The sequence below is a fragment of the Lissotriton vulgaris genome, chromosome 5, assembly GCF_964263255.1.
Source record: "Lissotriton vulgaris chromosome 5, aLisVul1.2, whole genome shotgun sequence".
Lineage (NCBI taxonomy): Eukaryota > Metazoa > Chordata > Amphibia > Caudata > Salamandridae > Lissotriton > Lissotriton vulgaris.
This window is the reverse complement of record NC_141693.1, coordinates 157,112,146-157,138,341: the sequence shown is the minus strand read 5'-3', so window position 1 is coordinate 157,138,341 and position 26,196 is coordinate 157,112,146.

Below are 26,196 nucleotides of genomic sequence, written 5' to 3'. Positions count from 1 at the left end.
AAACTGACCCTAAACCCTAAAAATACCCCTTTACCCAAAAACTGAAAACTGACCCTAAACCCTAAAAATACCCCTTTACCCAAAAATTGGAAAACTGACACTGAACCCTAAAAATACCCCTTTACCCATGAACTGAAAACTGACCCAGAACCCTGACAATACACCTTTATCCAAAAACTGAAAACTGACCCAGAACCCTAAAAATACCCCTTTACCCAAAAACTGAAAACTGACCCTGAACCATAAAAATACCCTTTACCCATGAACTGAAAACTGACCCTGAACCCTAAAAATACCCCTTTACCCAAAAACTGAAAACTGACCCAGAACCCTAAAAATACCCCTTTACCCAAAAACTGAAAACTGACCCTGAACCCTAAAAATACTCCTTTACCCAAAATTAATTAATATTATTTAATTACCAATGAATTATTAATTAACAATAACAATAAAGTAAATATATTAGCACATTTGCTGTAATTAATTTAATTTAATAATTAATATTATTTTTCCCAATTAATAATTAAGAATAACAATAAATTATATATAAAAAAATTACTATAATTAATGTAATTAAATAATTAATATTAATTAATTACCAACTAATTAATAATTATAAATATGCAAAAAATTATATTAATTAATTAACTAATTAATAGAAATGAATTACCAATTAATTATTAATTAAAATATGTACAAACATATATCAATTAATTAATTATTATTAAATTACTTCCCACCCTATTCCCCTATAAACCCATAACCCGCTACAGAACATATTTATCAATTAATCAATTAATTAAAAATAATTAAAAAATATTTCTCAATTAATTAATTAATAATTCCTACTAATTAATAATTAATTTAACATAATTAAATTACTTCCCACCCTATTCCCCTATAAACCCACAACCCGCTACAGTAGTAAAAGACAATATTTAATTAAATTACATTAAAAATAAATAATAAAACATAATAAATACAATATAATATACACTAAATTTATTTAAAAATTGATATTAGTAACATCGAAGTTATTAATTTCGATATTATTGACATCGATATTTACAACTTCGATATTACTGATATCATACCAATATCGATATTAAGACTGTCGATATTACTTACCTTCGATATTTTGTCCCATCGATATTTAAACTTCGATATTTTTGTATATCGATATTTAAAAATCGATATTTTGTCTGTGTACCGCGCCCCACAGTTTGAAGACCCGTGCTTTAATTCATGGGTACTCACAAACTTTCTCTCGGGCCACATTTACAGTGTGGTTTATGGCAGAGGGCCGCACCGATGGGGGCAGAGTCAGAGGGGGAGGGACGGGGCTAAAGCAAAAAAAAATTGTGACCATGAGGTTGAATACAGGTCCCTGCAACAGATGCCTTCATCCACTGAGCCACCAGACCCGGCATACACATATCTCTGTCTCTCTCTCTCTCTCTCTCTCTCTCTCTCTCTCTCTCTCTCTCTCTCTCTCTCTCTCTCTCTCTCCCCCTCTCTCTCCCTTCATATCTCTGTCTCCCTCCCTCTGTCTGTCTCCCTCCCTCCGTCTGTCTCCCTCCCTCTGTCTGTCTCCCTCCCTCTCTCTGTCTCCCTCCCTCCGTCTGCCTCCCTCCCTCCATCTGTCTCCCTCCCTCTGCCTGGCTATCGCCCTCCGTCTGTCGCCCTCTGTCTGTTGCCCTCCTCCCTCTGTCTCCATCTCTGTCTCCCTCTCTGTCTCCCTCCCTCTTTCTCCCTCTCTGTCTCCATCCCTCTGTCTCTGTCCCTCTGTCTCCGTCCATCTGTCTCCCTCTCTCTCTGTCTCCCTCCCTCTCTGTCTCCCACCCTCTCTGTCTCCCACCCTCTCTGTCTCTCACCCTCTCTGTCTCCCACTCTCTCTGTCTCCCTCCCTCTCTGTCTCCCACTCTCTCTCCCTCCCTCTCTGTCTCCCTCCCTCTCTGTCTCCCTCCCTCTATGTCTCCCTCCCTTGGTCTCTCTCTCTCTGTCTCCCACTCTCTCTGTCTCCCACTCTCTCTGTCTCCCACTCACTCTGTCTCCCTCCCTCTCTGTCTCCCTCCCTCTGTCTCCCTCCCTCTGTCTTCCTCTCTCTCTGTCGTCCACCCTCTCTGTCTGTCTCTCACTCTGTCTCAATCCCTGTCTCCCACCCCCTCTGTCTCCCACCCTCTCTATCTACCACCCTCTCCGTCTCCCTCCCTCTCCGTCTCCCTCCCTCTGTCTCTCTCCCTCTGTCTCCCTTCTAGTCTCCCTCCCTGTCTCTCTCCCTGTCTCTCTCCCTCCCTCTGTCTCCCTCCCTCTCCCTCCATCTCTCTCCCTGTCTCCCTCCCTCCAACCCCCTCCCTCTGTCTTCCTGCCTGTCTCCCTCTCCCTCCCTGTCTCCCTCTCCCTCTCACTATCTCCCTCCCTCCCTCTCTGCCTCCTCTCTGCCTCTCACTTTGCCTCTCTCTGTCTCCCTCTCTGTCTCTCTCTGTCTCCCTCTCTGTCACCTCTCTCTGTCACCCTCTGTCTCTCTCCCTCTGCCAATCTCTGTTTCCCTCCCTCCCTCTATCTCCCTCTCCTTCCCTCTGTCACCCTCTGTCATCTCACCCCGTGTGTCTGTCAGCCCTCAACCCAGGCTGAGACAGCTTCCCGGCGCACACACACAGCCACACCCGAGTACTTCACAGGTCTTTAAAATACCATTGCATGTTAATAAAGCTTTGTTGTATTTCACCTCTTAGCGCCCCTGCATCTCCACGCTGACAATCACTGGAATCCCCCAGGCCCCACACAGCAGAGTCTCTCAGAGACGGGTTGCTGCAACCCGCAATGTTTGCTAGCACACTTTTTTTTTTTTTAAAACACAGGTAGGATGTCTGCACCCGTGGGCCGCCGAGGAAGGCTTGCCGGGCTGCTGGCAGACCGCGGGCCGTACTATGAGTACCCGGGCTCTAATTGGACTTAGCTGTAGTTTTTTTGGTTTTGCGACATACAGGGAAGTCCATGTAAATAATGCGTAGCGGGTTTTTCTGAAGTTTCCACGCTGGAACGCCTACCTTGCATCTAATTTTCGGTAAGTTGCACTAACAGAAGTGGCGATGTGAAAAACTCATGTTTACGCTAGAAAATTACCGGTAACTAGAGTTAGTGGCAACTTGTAAATCCGGCGATAAAAAGAAGCCGCCGTAATGTGAAAATATTTGTGCTACAGCAGCGTTAAGTTCTTGTTAATATGCCACTTAAGCTCATTAACTTTTAGCGAATTAGAATTTATATGTCCCCATACTTCGTTGCCATAAAGGGCAGCGGTTTGAGTTTTGCCTCTGTAGACCTTCAGTGCTGGAGAGGTCGCTTGCAGTTGTGAGGATGCCAGACGAGGAGTGAGGCATGATCAAGCTGCTTTTGAGAATCTAGGTGATTATGAAAGGGAACTGGAGATCCTTACCCCGAGATAGTCAAATATTTGGAGGGGAGTCAAACCCTGGGTCAGCTGATAACTGAGGCTTCTATGGGGTCTAAAGGCCATACGTGTGGTCTTTTGCTTGTTGAATTCCAAACCTCTTGAAAGACAAATGTTCTTGAATTTAGATATGAGATTTTGTTAGCCAGATGGAGTTCTAGAGAGGAGAAAGGTGTCATCAGTAGAGAGGAGTACTGAGTTCTTAGTTCCGCCCAACTTCAGGATGTCTGCCTTCCCCATATCTAATTGATCGGTGATGCATTGATAAAAAGAGACAACAGAGTAGATGCCAATGTGCACCCTTGAGGTTCTGTAAAATTCTGTCTTGTCTCGTGAGGTTATGGTTCCGTCACAATTTTGGTGATGTTGTACCGTATTTAGTAAGTGCGGCTAATATGGAGTGAATTTGTCACGTTAACTAGCGAGTTCATTACGTATTCAGAGACTTTTGTCTCGAATATGGGTTCCATTTTGTCTGTGCCTCCATTTTGTGTTGCCATCACGTAGGCCTGTGGGCCCGTGGAGGTAACCAAATGAACAAAGTTGCATGGGCTTTGTTGTTCATGCACTTATTAACTATGCCTCTTCTTGACTCTAAGGTGAACTGTAAGAAATTGACCCCTTCACTTGAAACCAACCTCGCTAAGCCAATTTCCTTGGTTGATCGTTGTCTGAGATTGCCAATCAAAGTTCAGGACATCGTTAACTTTTAGGTTCTTTACACATGCTTTATCTTGCTCGTTATCTGTCATTGTTTCTTTTCTATGTTTTTTCATTACATGCATTGTGCTTTCAATTATGGGTTTGTCCGGCTTGTGGAGATTGGATTTGGGACATTCCTATTAATTAACTTGTGGGTTGGGACAATGTAAATTGAGGTTTTTGCTATGTGATATTTTGTTTGAAAATGTATCTTATTGGCTAGAATTTTGCTCAGTGGGTGTCCATTTGTAAAGTGAATATTGGGTATAAAAAGGGATGTTTTGCCTTACAAAATTGAACAGTTTCTTAAGTTGTACACCGTGTTGTATTGCTGAGATTACTGTTACTAGCTGCAGCTAATAAATTTGGTCTATGACGCCACCCAGAAATATTCCATTTCTCTGTATACCAAGACAGGTGAATCCGAAGGCTTTGGGGGTACCCCTGGCGCCGCTGGGTTTGAAACCCGGTTCTTCAACTGACGCCCAACGTGGGGCGACTTTAGCGGTACCGGTCCAAGCCCGAAGATTGTGAGGAGCTTCGTGAGGAAATTCTGGAGGAGGGCCCCCACTTCATCGACCCCTGCATGTCGACTGTGGACCGAAGGTTTTTACTGCGAGGCTTCCCCCTTTCCGACGCCTACGAAGGACTGCTGCCCTGACTGTCTCCCTGTCTTGGACCCTCTTGTGATGATTTGTAAGGCGAGACATTAGACGATCTTCTGGTGGCGTGACAGACATTGTGGTTAAGTACAAGTGGGTCGCTCCCACGACTTTGTTTGGTTTCTTGTTTTTGATTTGGTTATTGCAATTACCAAAGCCGAGGGGCTCGTATATTTGCGAGTATATCGTTTTTGATAACCCCTTGAAGTTTGAAGGTAGATTAGTGAGCTATAAGATGCCTGGTCTTAGCAAATGTAGGAAATAGTTTTGTTGTAGTTGTAACAGGGATTCCCGATTGGAGGACTCATGTCCGATACCTCCGGTTGGAACCCAAACTTATGAGCTCTATTCAAAGCATGGCATGGGTCCAATTACGTTTTATGAAGTATGGATCCGCTATATGAAGAAAGATGGTGTCTTATGATGGCCCCAACACGGTAGTTTTGAATCAGAGATTTTAGATAACCTAGAAGTTGCGCTATTTAGGAAGAAAGTCCGGCCGGCGATGTTTGACTCTTTCCGCCTCTGGCGTAAGGAAGCCAAACAGCGAGAAATTAAGCAAGCTAAAAGAGATAGGAAAGGAAAGAATATATCGATACTACAAGCTGCTAGGCAGTTTAAGGAAGATGAAGAAGATCGTGCGATTGAGGTGTCAGATAGACAACATTGCATGGCCATTGATGAATGTTATCCGGCTTTGCCATCTCTTCTTCCGAAGGCGACAAATGATCCTGAAAAGGATCCTTTGATGTCGCATTTGTTGAGATTACCACCCCCTTATGTGCAGAGTGCTACGGCACCTCCGCAACTCCCAGTTGTTCAACCCCCTGCTGTTGTTCAGCCACCCTTTCTTCCCCAGGTGGTTCTTCCTCCATTGGCGCAGCCTCCTCTAGGGCCGCCAGCTTTGCTAGCTGTTCTGCCTCAAACTTGTTTGCCTTCTTCTCCTTTACCTTCGACTTCCTTTGTTAATGACCCTACGTCTCTGTCCCCTCAAAATACTTCGTCTCCTGTCCTCATGTCAACTTCTTCTCCTTCTGCTCGAAAACGAATGACTGAGACTGTTGCTAGCCTTTTGTCTCCACTCTTTGGGTCACTAAATATGACCCCGGTTTCGGAAAGTAAGCAGAGCCGTAGTCAGCTTCCTGGTCCTGAAGAGCGGGCAGTGTTGGATCTTTTGGCTCGTAGATGGGTTTTAAATGTTTCTAGGTATAATTTGCAAGCAGTTATGGACATTTTCTTACAGTGGGATCCGCCTAAGCAAAGGTAAGTTTTTGATGTAATGTGTACTTTCCTTTGTGAAGAATGGGAAGGAAATGTGTTGGGTCCGATTCTGCAGGAAGTGCTTGATGTTCAGTCTGAATTTGCTAAAGGGACGATAGTGGGTCCCGATGTTGAGGAAGCGGTAGAGACGCTTCTTGCGTTTAGGTGTAGACTTCCTTCTCAGTCATTGTTTGAACCTGATCCTTCTGTTAGGAGAATAGTGAAGCAGTATCCGATGAGAGAGGTTCCCCCTGTATGCAGAGAGGCAGTTGTTGCTGATCCTAACCAGGGTATTGTGGCTGCACCGCCTCATTTTCTGCGAGTGTGGGTATATGTTCCTTGGAAGAGAGCAGAGGTCCTGGCACTTAAGCAGACTTTGCCTGACCCCCGTACAAATCCTGCTGGTTACTACAAGGAGTTGTCCCAGACAGTTGATGCGTGTGTTATGAATTTAGCTGACGAGGATATGGTGTTGGGTAATGTAGTCCCTCAACCTTTGTGGGCGAAGATTCGTCACGAGGATCATGCGGTAGAGTTAGGAAATACGTGGGTTAATATTGTTGCTGCAGATGGTCGACAGGTAGGAGGTGCCAAACCTGAACCTTTAGTTGCAGAATTACCTGGTAGGATCATTAATTTAATGAAAACCTTGATGCCTCCTATGCAAGTGAATTGGGACAAGTTAGCAGCATGCAAACAAAAGAAAGATGAGAGTGTGTATGATTTCTTCACTAGGTTGAGGAAACATTCATTGATCACAGTGGTCAGGACATGAGTACAGAAGGTGGTCAAAGGTTGTTTGTGGACAAGTTTGTTTTTAATTTGCTCCCTCAACTTTGTAATAAGTTAAAGGACTCTGAGAGTTCATGTGCTGTTTCTTCCTCGGCCCAGATATTGGCTACTGCACAATATTACGAGAATAGAGATAAAGATGAGAAGGATAAAGCAGAGAAGAAAACGAAAGAATTGAAAATGAAGGTTCTTCTACAGCAGGCGTATCCGCCTCGCTCTAATCAGCGTCAGCAACCTTCTCAGTTTCTGCAGCCTCCACAGTTTCAGAGATTGTTGCAGAAGCCTGAGTCTTTTCCTCCGCAACTTCCGCTAGGCCCTAATCAGTGTGCTTATTGTAGGGAAGAAGATAATTTCAAGAATAATTGTCCGACTTTGCTACAACGTACAAATGGTGTGTCTGGTCAGAGAGGTCATGGTGGTTTTCAACTAGTGCCTAGGGGAAGAGGACGTGGTGCGTTTCCTCAGAATGAACGTTCCTTCCCCCCTCAGAATTCTATGAATTATTTTGATCAACAGAATGTTCCGATTGTTCAGTCTGCTCAGTACTACACGGATGATTATTATGTTGAAAGAGAGAGTACTGGTTTTAATGATAGCTAGGACAGCCATGGACAAAGAGAGGGAGTAGTGTCAATTCCAGTAGACCAGAGTGGACCTTATGTTGAAGTAATTACATCAGGTGTGTCAGAACCGTTTCTTTTGGATACTGGTGAGGCTAAGAGTTCTATCATGCACTCTAAACTCCCAGGCGCACCTTTGTCTGGCTTGACGAATATCTCGGTGGGATTTTCTGGCGCCCGAGTTCGGAATCCGGTCTCTTGTTCTTTGCCTCTTTCTATTGGTCCTTGTGAATTGGAAGCACCCCTTATTCTAACGACAGGTTGTGGTGAGAATTTGTTGGATTTGGATTTGTTGAAAAGATTGTATGCGACATCATACTGTTCTCCTTCGGGAGTACATCTTATGTTGGGTAAGAGAGTGATCTCTCCGATGTACTTGTCTAAAGATCGGCTTCCACTGAAATGGCGTTCGCTTCCTGATACTCTTTGGGCTACAGGTCCTAATGATGTTGGCCTTTTGCAGATTCCACCCTATGTTGTTACCCTCAAGTCGAATGCTAAGCTACCTCACATTCCCCAATACAAGATCTCTAGTGATGGTGAGAGAGCTCTTTTAGCGATTATCTATGATTTGGTTGAGAAAGATGTGATTGAAGAAACGAGAGGTAATGTGTGTAACAGTCCTGTTCTGCCTGTCCTTAAGCGTTCTGACTCTTCCCAGCCACCTGTGTATCGGTTTGTGATCGACCTTCGAGAGGTCAATAAAATTGTTGTGCCACAGTTTCCTGTTGTCCCGGACATTACTGCGTTATTGACTATGATCCCTGCTTCAGCTGCTTGGTTTTCTGTTATTGATCTGAAGAATGCTTTCTTTAGTATTCCAATTGCCGACAAAAGTAGGGATATTTTTGGCTTCTCATTAGGAGGCCGAAGTTTCAGGTTTAAGCGCGCTCCTCAAGGTTATTGTGAGAGTCCCTCCATCTATTCTCAGGCTTTCAAAACTCAGCTTGATGCTTTTGTCTTGCCTTCTGGTGCTACTCTTATACAGTATGTTGATGATCTGTTGGTTGCTGCTGATGATGAAGAGATTTGTAAAGCAGTTACGCTTTCTTTGTTGCAACATTTGTCTGACCTTCACTATAAAGTATCACCTTCGAAGTTGCAGTATTGCCGCCAAGAAGTGACCTACTTAGGTCATCTCTTGTCGAAGGAGGGAAGACGATTGACCCCAGAGCGTATTCAAGCGATTGCTCAAATGACTGTGCCATCCACACACAGAGAGGTGCGTGCCTTTTTGTATATCACCCCATATTGTAGACAGTGGATTCCAAATTTTTCTTTGTTAGCAAAACCTTTGTTGGCACTTACTCTTAAGGACACACTAAACCCTCTTCCTTGGTCTGACGAATGTCAGTAGAGTTTTTCTGAGTTGCGTGAGGCATTGTGTTCTGCTCTGGTGTTGGGTACCCCGGACTACAGTGAGCCTTTTACACTCTACGTACACGAGAGAGAAGGTTGTGCGTTGTCAGTGTTGACGCAACAATTTGGAGACAAGCAGCGCCCATGTGCGTATTTTTCAGCTACTTTAGATCCGGTAGCTAGGGCCTTGCCGAGTTGTTTGAGAGCTACAGCGGCAGTGGCTGTTTCTATCCAACAGTCTGCTGGTTTGGTATTGGATAATACGTTGATTGTGATGGTCCCACATGCTGTGGATACCTTATTGAATAAAACAAGAACTCAGCACCTTACTAGTGCGCGTTTGTCAGGTTATGAGTTGACACTTTTGGCTAGTCATGTGCACATTAAGCGGTGCAACACATTGAATCCAGCTACATTGTTGCTGATTTCTGTAAAGACAGATGCTCAGGAGCAGCATGATTGTTTTCTCCGGACAGAGGAGGAAACGAAGGGTAGAGTTGATCTGAAAGATACTCCTCTTGCGAATCCAGATGGTACCTTATGGGTAGATGGTTCATGCTTTAAGCTTCCGAATGGCGATACGACTGCAGCGTATGCGGTTACGACTTTGCACATGATTGTTGAAACTGCACGTATTGCACAGAATTCAGCTCAAGCAGCAGAGTTGATTGCACTGACAAGAGCGTGTGTGTTGTCGAAAGGAAAGAGAGTGAATGTGTATACTGATAGCCAATATGCATTTGGTGTGGCTCATAGTTTTGGACGTTTGTGGAGAGAGAGAGGATTTCTTACTTCTCATGGTACGAAAATTCAGCATGGACAGTTAGTGAATGAACTTCTTGAGTCACTTACTTTGCCGACACAAGTTGCGATTGTGAAATGCAGTGCACATAGGAAAGTTACGGAGGATGTTGGTCGCGGTATTGCGTTTGCGGATGAAGTAGCGAGAGAAACGGCGAAAGATGTGACGAGTCGAATGTATGTTGCTGGTCCTGCTAGATGGGTTATGGCAGAAGGAATGTGTGAAGACACAATAGAAAGCGTGAAATCGATTCAGGCAGAAGCTACTGAGAAAGAATTGAGCGTGTGGAGAGAGACTACGGCAATGTTAGATACGACTGGCTGTTGGGTTGAGTTGTCGGAGCACCAGCAATGGTTGTTGCCTGATGCGTATGTGCTCCCAGTGGTCACGATGGCCCATGGATTGGCTCACATCAGTTCAAAAGGGATATGTAAGTTGTTGGCTCCAGTATGGCAGAATGCTGGAATTCCTAAATGTGCTGAGAATCTGGTTAAAAACTGCATGATTTGCTTGATGCATAATCCTGGCAAGGGAACTCCAACTTTGAGGTGTTACAGCTAGATTTTATTCACATGGAAAGATGCAATAACCTAAAGTATGTCCTTGTGGTTGTTTGTGCCTTTTCCAGATGGATAGAGGCCTACCCCCTCAATGATAATTCTGCTTTATCTACAGCCAATGTTTTGCTCAAAGAATATTTCCCTAGATATGGTTTGCCGAGAATGGTATGGAGTGACAACGGAAGTGAATTTGTAGGTCAGATTATGAAGAAAGTGTGTGCGGGTTTGGGAATCAAACAGAAATTCCATGCTGCGAATCACCCCCAGTCAGCTGGTTTGGTCGAGTGCTACAATGGCACTCTTAAACTTAAATTGGCCAAGATACAAGCAAGCTCTGGTCTTACATGGCCAGATGCTCTACCACTGGCACTTTTGTCCACACGAACGACAGTACATTCTCGTGTGGGACTTAGCCCATACAAAATTGTTTTCGGTCGCCCGGCAAATGTTTGGGGTGTGCCGAGCCTGAATGAATATAGCGACATCGAGTATCCTATGTTGGTTGATTACTTACATGACTTGACTGCTAAATCTAGGTCTATGATACTTTACCTTCTGCTTCTGTGGATGCGGGTCACTCGATTCAACCTGGTGAATGGACCTTGGTGAGAAATTTCTAGAGGACAAAGAATCTGGAACCGAGGTGGACAGGTCCATACCAGGTGTTATTGGCAACTCAGACTGCTGTCAAGGTTTGCTGCAAGAAAAATTGGGTGCATGCCACCCATTGTAAAAGGATACCTTACCCTTACCATATGACCAGTGGGTCAGGAATGGTATTGCTGATTCTGAAATTGAAAGGGCTCCGAGATTTGTAGCTTTTAGTGACGCACATTTGAAATGGACTCAGTCGGAACTTGCGGATGACGAAGTCCTGCAAGAAGCTGTGCCTCCGCATTTGAGACTTGACACTACGCAACCAGAGATACTTTTCCAGGATCAGACGGTGCCTGGTAAAGAACGCTATAATTTACGGACCAAAAGGACAAATAAAATTCGAATGTTTTTTTGAGAATTATACTCTTTCAGACAAGAAACTTTTTTTTGTTCTATTTTTCTTTTTTGAGCTACCATCCGAGCTCAGCTGCAGGGTCACGGTATAAGTTCTTAAGGGGTGACCCGCGTATTGACGAAAGGTCTGCGGTTCTAAGGACGTCTAGGACGCCTGGACGCACACTTAAGTGAAGAAGGAAAATTGCAGTGAGCAGCACGTTAGAGGATGAAGTTTTTTGTAACTGAGAGAGTTGTTGATGAAAAGGATTTTAAGACGAGATTTTGTACATTAATATGTAGCAAATGTTTTATCATATTGTGTTCTTTTATGTTTTTAAGTATCACAGCTTGTGTGGGTTGGATTGTTTATGATACACAACAGAAATCTGTACCCACTTCCCAACCTATGCTTTCCTCTACTACTGTTGCTTTGCACCAATTTTACACGTTGCCTGAACATAAAGAGACAAGGAGGTCAGAATTTGTTAACAATTCGTTTATACACCTGTTGCATCAGCATCAGTTGGTAGTAAATACCACTTATTGCTGGGTTTGTGGTCTTATGCCTCATACGACAGATAGAGGTATGCCCTATTTGGTTTTGCCTTTTTCTTTCAATGGGTCTGTATGGGCTTTTCATACTATGTTCATCTATGCAAATGAGATATATCCCTTACGTTCCGTGAAAGACAATCCGAGTAATAGTGCCTTGATAAAGGGAATAGTAGATATGATCCGAGATATTGATGCATATAATACTATCCCTAAGGATGAGGTGCAGGCTTACGTTGGTTGGAACGTGACTGGATACAGTACTAGTTTGACAGAGAAGGAGAGACGAAAAAGGTCTCCCCCGATTTGGATGTACCACATTGAGGCCACTTTTGTTTGCAAGGTAGTGCTCGAAATCCGAGAGCTCAGCTAGGTAAGAGTGTGTGTGCTCAACCCTATGTTTATTCATCTCAGACTTCTCCTCCATTCGTGCCAGCTAAAGGCACGTATTTTGTTTGTCACAATAGAGCCTATACATGGTTGCCGCCTGATTTTTCAGGAACTTGTTATGTGGCATTTTTGCTTCCCCTACATACACTACTACTCCGGACTATTATAGGACAAGATATGGTAGAGGTGTCTTCGATCAGGAAGATACCGCAGCAGAGGAAGAAGGAGACTTTTTCAAGGGCTTCCTACCGCTTTGGGGTCATATGGCAGGAACATACGACAACTTACGAGAGTATTTGAAGCCACTATAAATGAAACTGCAGGTGCCCTTAGTAATGTTACCGCTGAGCTTCAAGCGGATCGTCTTTTGAAGTTACAAAACCGTATGGTTTTAGACATTATACTTGCAGATAGAGGAGGGGTATGCACATTGATCCAATCTAGTTGCTGTGCTTTCATACCAGATAATGCCCCTACAGTGTACCAAGCCATTTCTAGACTGCATAATGTTTCTGGGTCTATTCATGTGGATGAAGGAGACTGGTCATTGACTGGATGGTTTTGGGGACTACTGTCCAAATGGGGATAGAAGATTCTGATGTTCTTCGGTTTGATTTTAGCTATCCTCTTCTCCTGTTGTCTTTGCATCCAGTGTGGTCCCGCCATTTGTAGTCTTTGTGCTACCTTGTGTGCGAAGACCTGTCTCGAGAGAAGTAGAGAATAGTAGGATGATGCTCCAGCAACACCTTGATGATCTGATGAATACTGATATAGACCTAGATTTAGATTAACATGAGTTTGGGTTATTGCCTACGTAATGGCAAAAGGAGGGTGTGAGGTTCTGTAAAATTCTGTCTTGTCTCGTCAGGTTATGGTTCCGTCACGATTTTGGTGATGTTGTACCATATTTAGTAAGTGCGGCTAATATGGAGTGAATTTGTCACGTTAACTAGCGAGTTCATTGCGTATTCAGACACTTTGTCTCGAATATGGGTTCCATTTTGTCCGTGCCTCTATTTTGTGTTGCCATCACGTAGGCCTGTGGGCCCGTGGAGGTAACCAAACGAACAAAGTTGCATGGGCTTCGTTGTTCATACACTTATTAACTAGGCCTCTTCTTGACTCTAAGGTGAACTGCAAGAAATTGACCCCTTCACTTGAAACCGACCTCGCTAAGCCAATTTCCTTGGTTGATCGTTGTCTGAGATTGCGAATCAAAGTTCAGGACATCGTTAACTTTTAGGTTCTTTACACATGCTTTATCTTGCTCGTTATCTGTCATTGTTTCTTTTCTATGCTTTTTCATTAAATGCATTGTGCTTTCAATTATGGGTTTGTCCGGCTTGTGGAGATTGGATTTGGGACATTCCTAATAATTAACTTGTGGATTGGGACAATGTAAATTGAGGTTTTTGCTATGTGATACTTTGTTTGAAAATGTATCGTATTGGCTAGAATTTTGCGCAGTGGGTGTCCATTTGTAAAGTGAATATTGGGTATAAAAAGGGATGTTTTGCCTTACAAAATTGAACAGTTTCTTGAGTTGTACACCGTGTTGTATTGCTGAGATTACTGTTACTAGCTGCAGCTAATAAATTTGGTCTTTGAAGCCACCCAGAAGTATTCTGTGTCTCTGTATACCAAGACAGGTGAATCCGAAGACTTTGGGCGTGCCCCTGGCGTCGCTTGGTTTAAAACCCGGTTCTTCAACCTTGGCGCACTCCCCAACAAATGGGGCTATGGTCTGTTAGCTCACCTCCCGAACCCAATCTCACCCTCACAAAATGTGATTGATGAAGTCTGACAAGGATGTTTAAGATGTCAGGGGAAACACCCAAATCGCCAAGGACCTCCCATAGAATACACCTAGGGACCAGACTGAACTCAGCCGTAAGATAAAAAAAAGCCACATACAAATGGTCGTTGGATAAGATAGTATACTTCCAAAGAATGAGAAGCACTTGGTCTAAAGTGCTTATCATGCGCCAAAACCCATCCTGAAAAAGGAGACAGAATGTTAGCATCATCTAGCCAATCAAGAAGCTTTGTAAGAAGCTGAGAGCAAAAAAATGTGGAAGTTTGTTTAGAAGGCCTAAAGGATTAAGGGGCTGATGTATCAAGCGTTTTTTTTGTCGCAAACGCTGCGAATCGCAAAATAGCAGCGTTTGTGACAAAAAAACGGGAAATGCGATGTATTAAAAAAATTGCATCGCAAAAGTAGGGAATTGCAAAATTTGTGATTCCTTAATTTTGCGCTACCAATCGCAAATTACCACCAACTTGTAGTTGGTTGTAATTTGCAAATTCTTTTAAAAAAGCACTTTTTGGAAAATTTTAAAGGTGCCATGTAATGCTCATACATGCCCTTAGGGCATGTATGTGCGCCATATGTGCACATTTGTGAATTTCTGGGGTGCGGCAGGGTGTCCTAATACACCCTTGCACCCTTGAAATTATTCTCAATTTGCGATTAGCAAATTGCGAATCGCAAATTGAGAATAACATTCCATTCATTCCTATGGGCCTCCTGGCCCATAGAAATGAATGGGAAATTATTCCTTAATTGCGATTAGCAATTTGCTAATCGCAATTAAGGAATTTTAAGAAATGGCAAAAAAAGCGAATTTCTAGATACATACCATTTAGCAATTCTCAGATAGCGATTCGCAAAAAATCGCTATTTGAAAATCGCTAAAGGTTATCTTGATACATCTGGCCCTTAGTTTCACTTCTGCCCCCACCTCTCTATGTATTCCCACCGTGCACATTCACCTGTGTGGTAGGCCCTTCTCCCTACACAACATATTTCTCTGAAACACTTTGCCTGAATAGACACATCAATGAACTAATCACTTCAAGTTTAACAGAAAAGTTAAAGCCTTTCTATATTCATACTAGCTAGCTGTCTTTCAGTCATGTGGTGTATTTTCTTAACACCAAGATGCATATGGGTTTCAGCTGTGGTCAACAAAACACAATAAATAAAAAAATGCAAAAATGCAAATAACCTACAATCTAAGTCTGAAAAGTATTTTTGGATAGGTGGGGTTTGCAACATCTCTGAGAAACATGGTGATCTATCCCCTTAAGCCATTGCCTCACAAGGGAGATGGAGATCAGAGATAACCAAGATGAAGCCATGGACCCTACTCTGTAGGCAGCAGCATTGCAGGTGGGCATCGAAAGTTAGGTAAAAACAACACTCTCATTCAAAAACATCCTACTAATGAAAAAAAGGATTGGCAACAATTGTGGAAAAGGAAAAATAAAAAAATAACTTTGAAAATACCGCCCTCAAAGTCCAACACATCCAGTGCATTCACCCTTTACATCCCACCCTTTCCGACAACAAAAAACAGCGCATAGAAACCAGTGTATATCCTACCCGCTCCCTAATCCCAACATACCCAATGTAGTCTTCAAAAGCAAACCAATATAACCCCCCTAACACATCAAAAGGATACATCATTCACACCTTAGCCCTGCCTAACCCAAACCAAGCCCACAATAGCATTTACATCCTATGTTTTTAATAACCACAAGGTACCCCATGAGACTACGCATCACAGTCCTAACCACTGTAAACCCAACCCATTCAATGAGAACATCCACTATATCCTACTTTTCCCTAATTCCAACACAATTCATGAGAGCACCCTTCATATCCTGACTTATGCATAGCCCAGATATACCCCACAAAAACAAAATCGCGACCGTAACCTGAACTCCTTACACACCATGACAATGGCCAATGGCTGTCGTGTTGAGTTCTTGGAATGAGCAACCTTATTATGTTTAGATGCAATATTGACAGAGAAGATTATCCCCAAATTCGTCCATGTCCATTTTCATCTTTTCCTTATCCTTCCTTTCTACTTGTGAGATATTCTATGCGTCAGTTTGAAGAGCAGCATGGTGTCATTGTGTGTGTGTGTGTGGTCATTAATGACTAGGCATAACCTTTGACAACAGCTGTCACACCACTTTATGATATTTCAATTGATGCTCGTTCATTTTCTTTGCCCTTTGGACATAGTAGTGAAGTTCTGAAGAAGTGGCCGTCGTTTGGGTGCGTAGATGTCCGATGAAATGATGATCAAGTGGATAGATCAGGTCACAGATGGTTGCAGGACAATGGAATGAATCAGTATTCAGAAGAATTTGTTTTTTGTGGCAGCAGGTGTCCAGCTTTCTGCATGCTTTCCATGACATGTTCCTTCAGGTGTGCTGTAGAATATGTGTGGAAGTGAGACAGGAGACAAGTAGTAGCACATATCAGTGATATCACTCAGCAGTGTATGTGGTATTATCCAATGTGCACAAAAACAAATGTAGTAGAATGCCATGCACCTATTCTTCTCAAAGACTGTGAAAAACATTGAACAATTTTGGCACATGCTAATGACTATGCCACAAACGGAGCTTAGTATAACACGTCTTTATTCTTCTGTGTGTTACTGCAAATTCAACATTTTAAATGTGCATTCACTTCACTACGCTCTTGTCATGTGGTTTGGTTTTACTTTTGCACTGTGTTATGTTAGCATGAGCGTGTTAGAAGTTTAAACACCATTTTCCTTTTCTGCAGCCTCTGCACATGACACATTTTGTTATTAAAGCTTTTCGCCTTTTCGATTAATGACTTGATGAATATTTTGCATGCAGAGAGTTGGTGCAGAAGATGATGTGATCCATTTCTGCTGAGCCCAAATGTATAGGCCCGCCCTTCTAAACCCAAAGAGACCTTCTGTAGATATAATATAATATACTAGCTAGGGAGGGTAAACTGAGGTTCTATTTAGACCTTTTTCCTTTAGCATTTTTAACATGCTTTCTCCCTTTGTATTTTACGGAATAGTAACCATGCTGCTAACCTTGGGGCATATTATCAAGGGATTTATCTCCGCTTTTTTGGCTTTAAAAGCCAAGAAAGCGGAGATAAAATTATCTCCCTATTAGCAACAGGGTGCTAACACGCAAATTCGCATGTTAGCACCCTTTTTCTCTAAGCTTCCCCTTGCATCTCTAATGAGATGCAAAAGGGGCGTTCCAGAGAAAAATAATAGGAGAAATGTTGTTAAGCAACATTTCTCCTATTATCAAGGATTTCGCTAACCCTGTTAGTGATAAAAAAAAGCAGCGCTAACCGCGGTTAGCACTGCTTTTTTTACACCTGGTATTTTCCTGACTTAGCCATGATATCCTATGGAAGGTGGATATCATGGCTAAGTTTGTGAGCCCCTATTATCAAGCTAACACCAAACTTCGAGAGATTAACGTTGGTTTTCCAGAGATAATCTCTCAATTGGCAGTTAGCGGGAGGATTTTTATCACTACTGAGATAAACCTTGCTAATAGCAAGTTATCTCTGCGATAATTTCCGGCGATGCTTAGCGTTAAAAAATTCGTTGCTAAGCATCGTTAGCGGTAAATATCGCTAAACGTTGGTAATATGCCCCCTTGTTCCTTATAATATGTTTGCTTGTATTAGCTAAGATACTGTGCTTGAGAACACTGCATTAGAAATAAACATTTCAAACTTGCATGTGTCATCATTTACTCCTCGTTCCGGATTGATATGTTAGTATAAAGAAAGAGTGTTCATGTGTTCCACATTACCCGAGGTGTTCTAAGTCCATGTTCTGGGTTGTCTAAATCATTTGGGGTCGGTAAGAACCAATGAGGCACTGATTGCTAGTCTGGTAGGGGATTTTGGATATTAAGGTGAGTTTTGGCACACCCTAATTTACTGAGGTTCTAAATCTCTATGCACAGTTCTGTGTAGGAGCAGAATCCCTGCTACACTCTAACGCTTACGTCACAGTTCTACAGAATCCATCGAGCCAAAAGAGTTCCATCATTGCTAACTCACACAACACTACCTTTCCTCCTTGGTTAAATAAAAAAATAAAAAAATATATATATAAGTAGAATCCTAACTCTTCAGTGAGTCGTCGTGGCACTCTAAACACAAGTCAGGACCATGTCTACAGGAACTGGGCACAGGCAGTCGAAGTGTTCATAAACTTTTCTGGCGATGTTGGAGCAACAGCAGTCAGGGGTTCTCTAATTGTCTTTTCAGACCCTGTCTCAACATTGACATCAGTGCCTGACGAGCGATAAGCCACATGTCAGAAATACAAGGAATCTCGCAAAATAGACTTCTGTTGCTGGTCACAAAATGAAATGGCTCGTCATCGGAAGGAGCATACAAATGTCCTTTTTTTAGGCTGACAATCACTCGATCTCCTCTAGTAAACTGCCCTTGTCTGCATAGGCCTTAACTTTTTTCTTAGATCCAAGTCTCTTATATGTGTTTCTTCCTCAGCACTTGATCTTCTGTTGGTCCATTGAGGTAATTTGGTCATAATGGCTCTCTTGAACATCAAGGTTGCGGTGCTTTCACCTATGGCAGAGTGAGGGATCAAATGGTAAACTCGAAGTGTAGAATTTAAGACCGTTTTAAAGTTGAGCTTGTCCAATACAGCACACTGATCAGCTTTCTTGAGAATACTCGTGACATTTTCAACGAGGCAATTGACCTGTGGCTAATGAGGTGTGCTCTTCTGTTGCTTCACATTAAGATGACTGAGAAAGTCTCTGAATTAGCGACTGTTGAAAGGTGGGTCATAGTCAGATTTTAGGAGCACAGGAACACCCCATGTCACAAAGATGTCTAATCTCTCGATGAGCCTTTCTGGAGTGGTGGATGAAATATCTTCTATCAATGTAAAACGCGAGCATTCATCAACAATCATCATGAGTTGATATCCATTGTCAAGAGGGCGAAAGAAGTCAATGACATTTCTTTCCCATGCAACTCTAACATGTTTAAGGTGTTTCGAATGGTTTTGATTGGCAGTTGCACAGATGACATACTTTTAATTCTCTTTCAACTCTCTCATCGAGATGTGGAACCCAGACTCGGTCTTGGTAGCTAATTTTGTGACCACAGTTCCACAATGTCATTTGTGAACCACTTCAATTATCTGTTGTAGCAGACTCTCTGGAATAACAATCCTCAAACTTCTCAGGATAAAGCTTTATTGAGTACAGCCAGTTCATCTTTGACATTTTTAAACTTCTGGTACTCACTGTCACTGATAAGTGTGCTGGTTCCAAGACTGATGTGCAATAATGTCTTTCAGTTTTAACCTGTCATTATCTTGACTCGTCGCAGTGACAATTTGTTCCAACGAAATGACAGCTGGTGTGCTGCATTTCTAAATGAAATTTATGTAGGCTTCAGCTGTCTTATAAGGGGAACTATGGCACAGTAGAGGCACTCATGAGAAGTAGTCAGCGGGGTTTTGATCTTTCCCTTGATGATGCACAATTGTGTAGTTGTATTCTTGTAATCGTACACCCCAATATTCAATGCCAGGAGGCATCTTGGCCTTTAGATTGCCAAAAGATGGTCAACAATGCTTGGTGGTCTGTCACAAGAGTGAAAGGGTTTCCATTTAAGAATATGTGGAAATGTTCACAAGCCCACACCACTGCTAAACTTTCTTTCTCAGGTTTTAAATAATCACGCTCAGTTTGGGACTGACTGCTGCTTGCATATGCCACAATATGCCTTTGAGCATTAGGGTGTCTGCTGTGCTGTGTAAGGATTGCGTCTAACATGACTTGGCTAGCATCAACAACATTCCTTGTATGAAGCTCTGTATCAAAGTTTGCCATTTCAGCAGCATTCTCAATAGCTTGTTTGATCTTCTTGAAGCTTTTCTTGCATTCATGTGACAAATGAAATGAAACATTCTTTTTGTTAAGTATCTCCACTGAGCATTTAATGGTGGTAAAGTCTTGTATATATCTAGAACGGTAGCTGGCCATGCCAAAGGAATGAATGTAACATGGAAACATCCTGTCAGGGACTGACAGTTGCACTTTAGCTAGATCATGTGTCATGCTCCCATCAGAAAAGATATGACCAAATAATTTTTGCTTTCTGTTATGGATCTTACATTTGTGAGCATTAAAATTCAAACCTGCATCCGCAAGTAAATGACATGTGTTAGAGCTTTATCATGCCTCTTCTATATAGGTCTGAAAATCAATATTGCATCACTATAGTTAAATGCATTCATGACAGGCTATATGAAACGTCAAATTATATATTGAAACAGCTTGGAAGTTGTTGACACACTGAAAATTAGTCTTTTGTATTGGAACAGACCAATATGTGAAGAAAAGGTTGTAATATACCTGCAACTTCCTTCAAGTTCCAACTGATGATATCCTTTATTCAAAACAAGGTGAGAGAAGACCTTTGCACATTTCAATTGGGTTATCATATCAGCGATGTGTGGACCTGGATTATGTTCTCATTCAGTTGCCTTGTTTGCTTGACCCATGTGGACGGAGATCACTACAGTTCCTTCACTGCCCTTTTTGGGCACTACCACTATGGGAGAAACCCAGGGTATTGGACCAGTGGAACATTTCATGATATCTTGTTTGAGAAATGACTCAGGTTCTCTTTCAGCAGCTTCTTGTAAATGGAAGGCAGTTTGTCTATGTCTTTGAGCAATAGAACGGATGTAATCATTAATACGTAATTGTACTTTCATAGTCTTGAGTTTTCCTAGCCAATGACACAATTAAGGGAACTGACTTACTATTTTTTGATGAGCATTCATGTTGGAGTTCACTGATATCAGTCCTATACCAGCAGCTGTGCTGAAACTGAGCAAACAGGCCCTTGACTCTGTACCTTGAAGAACATGAAAGGATGCTTGTACTTTCATTTTTTTGTGTTTGATCTTTGCTTCTTCAAATGAACTTTGACTTTTTAATGGCGTAGATGCAGCCCATGTATACAGTTTAGTTTTCAATTGCTTAAGTCATGGTAATGAAGATAGTTCATTGTATTTCTCCTCAGGCATTATGTTCATCAATGCACCACGTTCGGTTATAAATGATATTGAGAAACCTTTACCTTCAGTGTAATCTTTGGACAATGTTTGAATTAGCTTGGTGCTTTTTCATGTTGACTTTTCTTTGATCTGTATTTCTCCTCACAGGCAGCCATTTTTTTAGAGGTAAACAGCGACACTGCACAACCATCATCTTCCCTTTCACTTAATATAGTTATTGAAGAACTCTTTGACAATGATTTAGATGACGATCTCCTTGGTTTGGGGGCGATTTGCCTTAAATGATGTGGTTGCTTGGCCTTGTGGGGGTGCGTGGAGCATCGCTTCTGAAGCACTCTAGTGGCCATTTTGTCTTCGCGCCCTGAAACACTTTTTTTGATTTGCCTTGCAAACTGTCACAAAATGGTTCTCCTTCCCACAGTTTTTGAAGACCTGTCAAACTGCAGAACATTTACCTTTGTGTAGAAATGAAAATCCACGCCTGAAGCACAACTTCTTCTTCTGTGAAGACATCATTATGTGTCCCTTTGCCTTGTGCTTTGGCTGGCTTACATTTTACGTTCATGTCTGACTCACTCTAGGCACCTCCAGCCTCCATATTAGCAGCTTATCGATTGGCACACTCTTCAACTCTGGCAGCCATGAGAACTTGCCCCAGTTTCACCCAGCATTTGAAGTCTGAATGAATCTGACAGTCATTCATCATTAACTCCGAGACATATAGCTTCCTCATCATTAAATTCAATGAACTTACAGGAGAATATTATCAAGGGCAGTGTCGCGACTTTAGCAGCACTTTTTACTGATAAAGTGGTGTTGGACAGGCCTGGTGGAAGGCTCGCTCCCTCCCCGCATGGCGGGGCCCGGACCCCTGCTCCTCCTGTGTCCTAGACAAGAAATATCCCTACAACCCACGGCCCGTCCCTGACGGAACTCCAGCTCCTGAACACCCCGGTATCGGCTGGCCCGGGCCCCTTCCAGGACCCATGCCCCCGGGCCAGCCGCCATTTTGGACACTACACGACAAGGCAGCGTGGCCTCGGATCGACTCCAACACCGGGCCTGGCCAGGCCCCGACATCGAGAAGCCACCATCCACCCAGGAGGTGAAGAGACCACTTGGCAGGTCAATGGGAGAAGGAGTGTCAATGGCTCCCCTCCGCCAGGTGTCGATCGCCCCCAGCCTCCCCGGCCGCTGGCTCCACCCCCCTGCTGGGTGTCTGGACTCCCTCATCCCGGACCTCCCGACCTCCAAGTGCGAGGGTCCGGACATCAAAGGGCGCCAGACCTATAACTGGGGCAGCTCCAGAGCAGGAAGGCAGTTGTATCCTGGAGTCGAGAGACACCGAGACAAACTCATCCTTGGAAGCCTGCTGGCGCTGCCGCGGCTCCTTCTCGTGTACTATCTTCTAGGCCTGCTGGCGCTGCCGCGGCCCTCCTCATCGTGAAACCACCTTCGAAGCTTGCTGGCGCTGTCGCGGCCCTCCTCATCGTGAAACCACCTTCGAAGCCTGCTGGCGCTGCCGCGGCCCTCATCATCGTGAAACTATCTTCGAAGCCTGCTGGCGCTGCCGCGGCCCTCATCACCGTGAACCATCTCCGAGCCTGCTGGCACTGCCGCGGCCCATCCTTGCGAACTCTCAAAGCTCGAGGATTGTGAGCTCCATCTCCTGCCGCTCCCATACCGGACCGGTACTAAGACTGTCCCGCTACCCCTTTTTCCCCAAAGAGACTAGAATTGGCAGGATCCTCGTATCCTGGTCCCACTGTATCGTTTATCACCTTGCCTCGAGATTTCTATATAAAGATTGCAGAACTCATCTCTGTGTGGTGTCCATCTGTGGGGGGAAGTTACTTGTCTGTACGATCACCGGAGAGGGCCCTCACCGGAGGCCTCTCCCCCTGTCCTCGGCCGACCCTCCGGGTCCCCGTCTAACATTGGTGGCAGCGGTGGGATCCGAGCCGACGCATAATCGTACAGAGAGTAACTCACCCCACGACACACAGCCACCATGACGACAAAGGAGAGTGGAACAACAGAAAAATTCCTGATGGAGAAACTAGAAGAATACAGCCACAAGGAACTAAAACAATTCTGTATAGAACTGGGCATTGCTACCACAGGACTGAGCACGAAAGATGACCTCAAACACGCCTTGGAGTCTTGGGCGGAGACGGAAACGCACGTACCCCAAAACCAAAGCCTCGAGACCGCGGAAACAAGCACTGCTCCTACAGAGGAAAGAACACCGGGCCTCTCGTCCGAAGAGGCCCGAGAACGGGAGAAGAGCCGGCTCCACGAATTGGAACTGGCTCGACTTCGCTTGGATGGAGAACTCAAATTGGCGGAACAAAAAATAACACTAGAACACTTACGGCTCCGAGAGGAGCGAGAAGAGAAAAAGAGTCAGAGGGAGCTGGAAGAGAAAAGACTAGCCTACGAGCATGAGCGCAACTTGAAGGAACTAGAAATTCGGAGACAGAACAAAGACCTCGGAGTCTCCGGGCACCAGAGCCCCTCTGTCCCTACGGACCCCAAGGTCCACATCCCCAAGGATGTTGTCAGGGAATATTACCGGAACGATGATATCCAGCAATGGTTTAAAGCTTACGAAGCAGCAATGACCTCCCACCGGATCCCACGGAGCGACTGGGGAGCTGGGTTATCGGGGAGGTTTGTCAACGAAGGGCGAGACGCCCTGCTGCAACTCCCTGACCATCAGATGACGTCCTACGACCACATGAAGGCCGCCCTCCTCACTCGATACGGGCTCACGCCCGAGATGTACCGCCAGAGGTTCCGCGACTGCAAACGAATCCCGGGTACAACTTGGGTGGAGTACGTGAACTTCTTTAGCCGAGCCTTCGAGGGGTGGATCAAGGGCAGCCAGGTGACCACGTATGAGCAGCTATTCGACCTTATTGTATGGGAGCACCTCTCCAATAACTGCTTAGTCGAGCTCAGGCAGCACCTCCTGGACAGTAAACTGATTGAACCTCGGAAGCTCGCCATCGAAGCAGACCGATGGGAGAGCACACGAGTTCCTCGAAGCTGGCCCAGCGAACAGAACAGGGCCTCCCAAGGGCCCCACCGTCCCCGAGGGGGAGGAGGAGGCCAGGGTCGGGGCAGAGACACCGTCCCGGTGGCCACCACCAGCAACACCCCGCCCTCGGCCGGAAGAGGAAGCCCTCCAACGCGACCAGGGTTCCGCGCCAACGTTACCTGCCACCGATGCCAACGGCCCGGCCACTACGCCAATGATCCCAACTGCCCGAGAAACCAGAGTCCCATGACCCGCCAGGTCGCTGCCGCCGCCCTGGGGGAAGAACAAGCCCAAGAAGACACCGAAGAGTACGAGCCCGACCAGCCTGAGTGGGAACCCGCCGCCATGTCCCTGGTCTGCCTAGGGGAAAGAGACCTGGTTCCGCGGGCACCCCTTCCCGCCAGCACACAGAAATACAGCCAGTGGGTCACCATTAATGGACACCGGGCTGAAGCCCTCCGCGACACCGGGGCCAGTATGACCGCAGTCCGCTGCCATCTGGTGACCCCGGACCAGATCTTACCAAATGTACTTTGCCCAGTACGGTCGGCCGACAACTCCGAAAGCCTGTGTCGGATGGCCCGCGTCCCCTTCGAGTGGGGAGGGGTATCCGGCATGCTAAAAGTGACTGTCCGCGACGATGCCCCAGTAGACTGTCTCCTGGGGAACGACCTCGAAAGTTCCCCCTGGTCAGCCGTTGAGCGAAGGGAGCACCTAGGGATGCTGGGCCTCCCTCAATGGGTCTGCGTAACGACCCGGTCCATGGCCGCCCGCGCCATCTCCAGCCCTGAAGAACAAGAATGGCCGGAACCTCCTCCGCCGATCGTCACCGAAGAAGCAACCCCAGAGCCCGGTTCCCCAGAGTCCAGTGAAGAAGGACTTGATCGGCTCCGGGACCTTCCAGAACTGGCCCAGTGGCGTCAAGAGGGTGGCCCTACTCAGGAACAATTCCGACAGGAGCAGAGAACGTGTCCCTCCCTCGAGGGACTCCGACAGCAAGCCCTCACCCAGAGCGCAGGAGACACCTCGGGGGCCCACTGGATTTATTGGGACAATGAACTGCTATACAGTGAGCAAAAGATTGCCGAGTTGGGGGCCAGCCGGGTGCTGGTGGTCCCCCTCCGCTTCAGAGACTTCCTCTTGAACCTGGCACACGATGTGCCTCTTGCCGGACACCTGGGGCAGGACAAAACATACAGCCGCCTGGTGACCCACTTCTACTGGCCGAAGATGCGGAACGATGTAGCGAACCACTGCCGGGCCTGCCCAACCTGCCAGGCCAGTGGGAAGAGCGGCCGAAAACTCAAAGCACCCCTGCAGCCTTTTCCCATCGTCACCACCCCATTTGAACGGGTGGGAATAGACATTGTGGGGCCCCTGGAGCCCCGGACAGCACAAGGACACCGGTTCATCCTGGTCCTGGTGGACCACGCCACCCGCTATCCCGAGGCCATTCCTCTTCGGACCGTGACGGCGCCCGTGGAGGGCCGAGCCCTGATGGGAATCTTCTCGCGGGTGGGCTTCCCCCGGGAAGTCGTCAGTGACAGGGGCACGAACTTTATCTCCAAGTACATGAAGTCCCTGTGGCAACAATGCGGGGTCACCTACAAATTCACGACCCCCTATCACCCGCAAGGAAATGGGCTGGTAGAGCGGTTTAACCGCACCCTCAAGGGGATGATCATGGGCCTGGAGGAACCCCTACGTCGCCAATGGGACGTGCTGCTCCTGTGCCTCCTGTTCGCTTACAGGGAAGTCCCCCAGAAATCCCTGGGCTTCAGTCCGTTCGAACTACTGTATGGACACCCCGTCCGGGGCCCCCTCAGCCTGGTCAAAGAGGGGTGGGAGGTGGCCTCTCAGAAGACTCCTCCGGATGTATACAAATACCTCCTGACCCTCCGTAACCAGACCCGGCAATTTAGGGAACTTGCCAAGGCCAACCTTGAAGCCAGTCAAGAAGACATGAAGCGATGGTATGATCAGCATGCCTCCTCCATCGAGTTCGAGCCGGGACAACAGGTCTGGGTGATGTCCCCGGTTGAACCTTGCGCCCAACAGGACAAATGGATGGGGCCCTTCAAAGTAGTAGAGCGCAAGGGTCCAGTCACCTACCTGATCGACATGG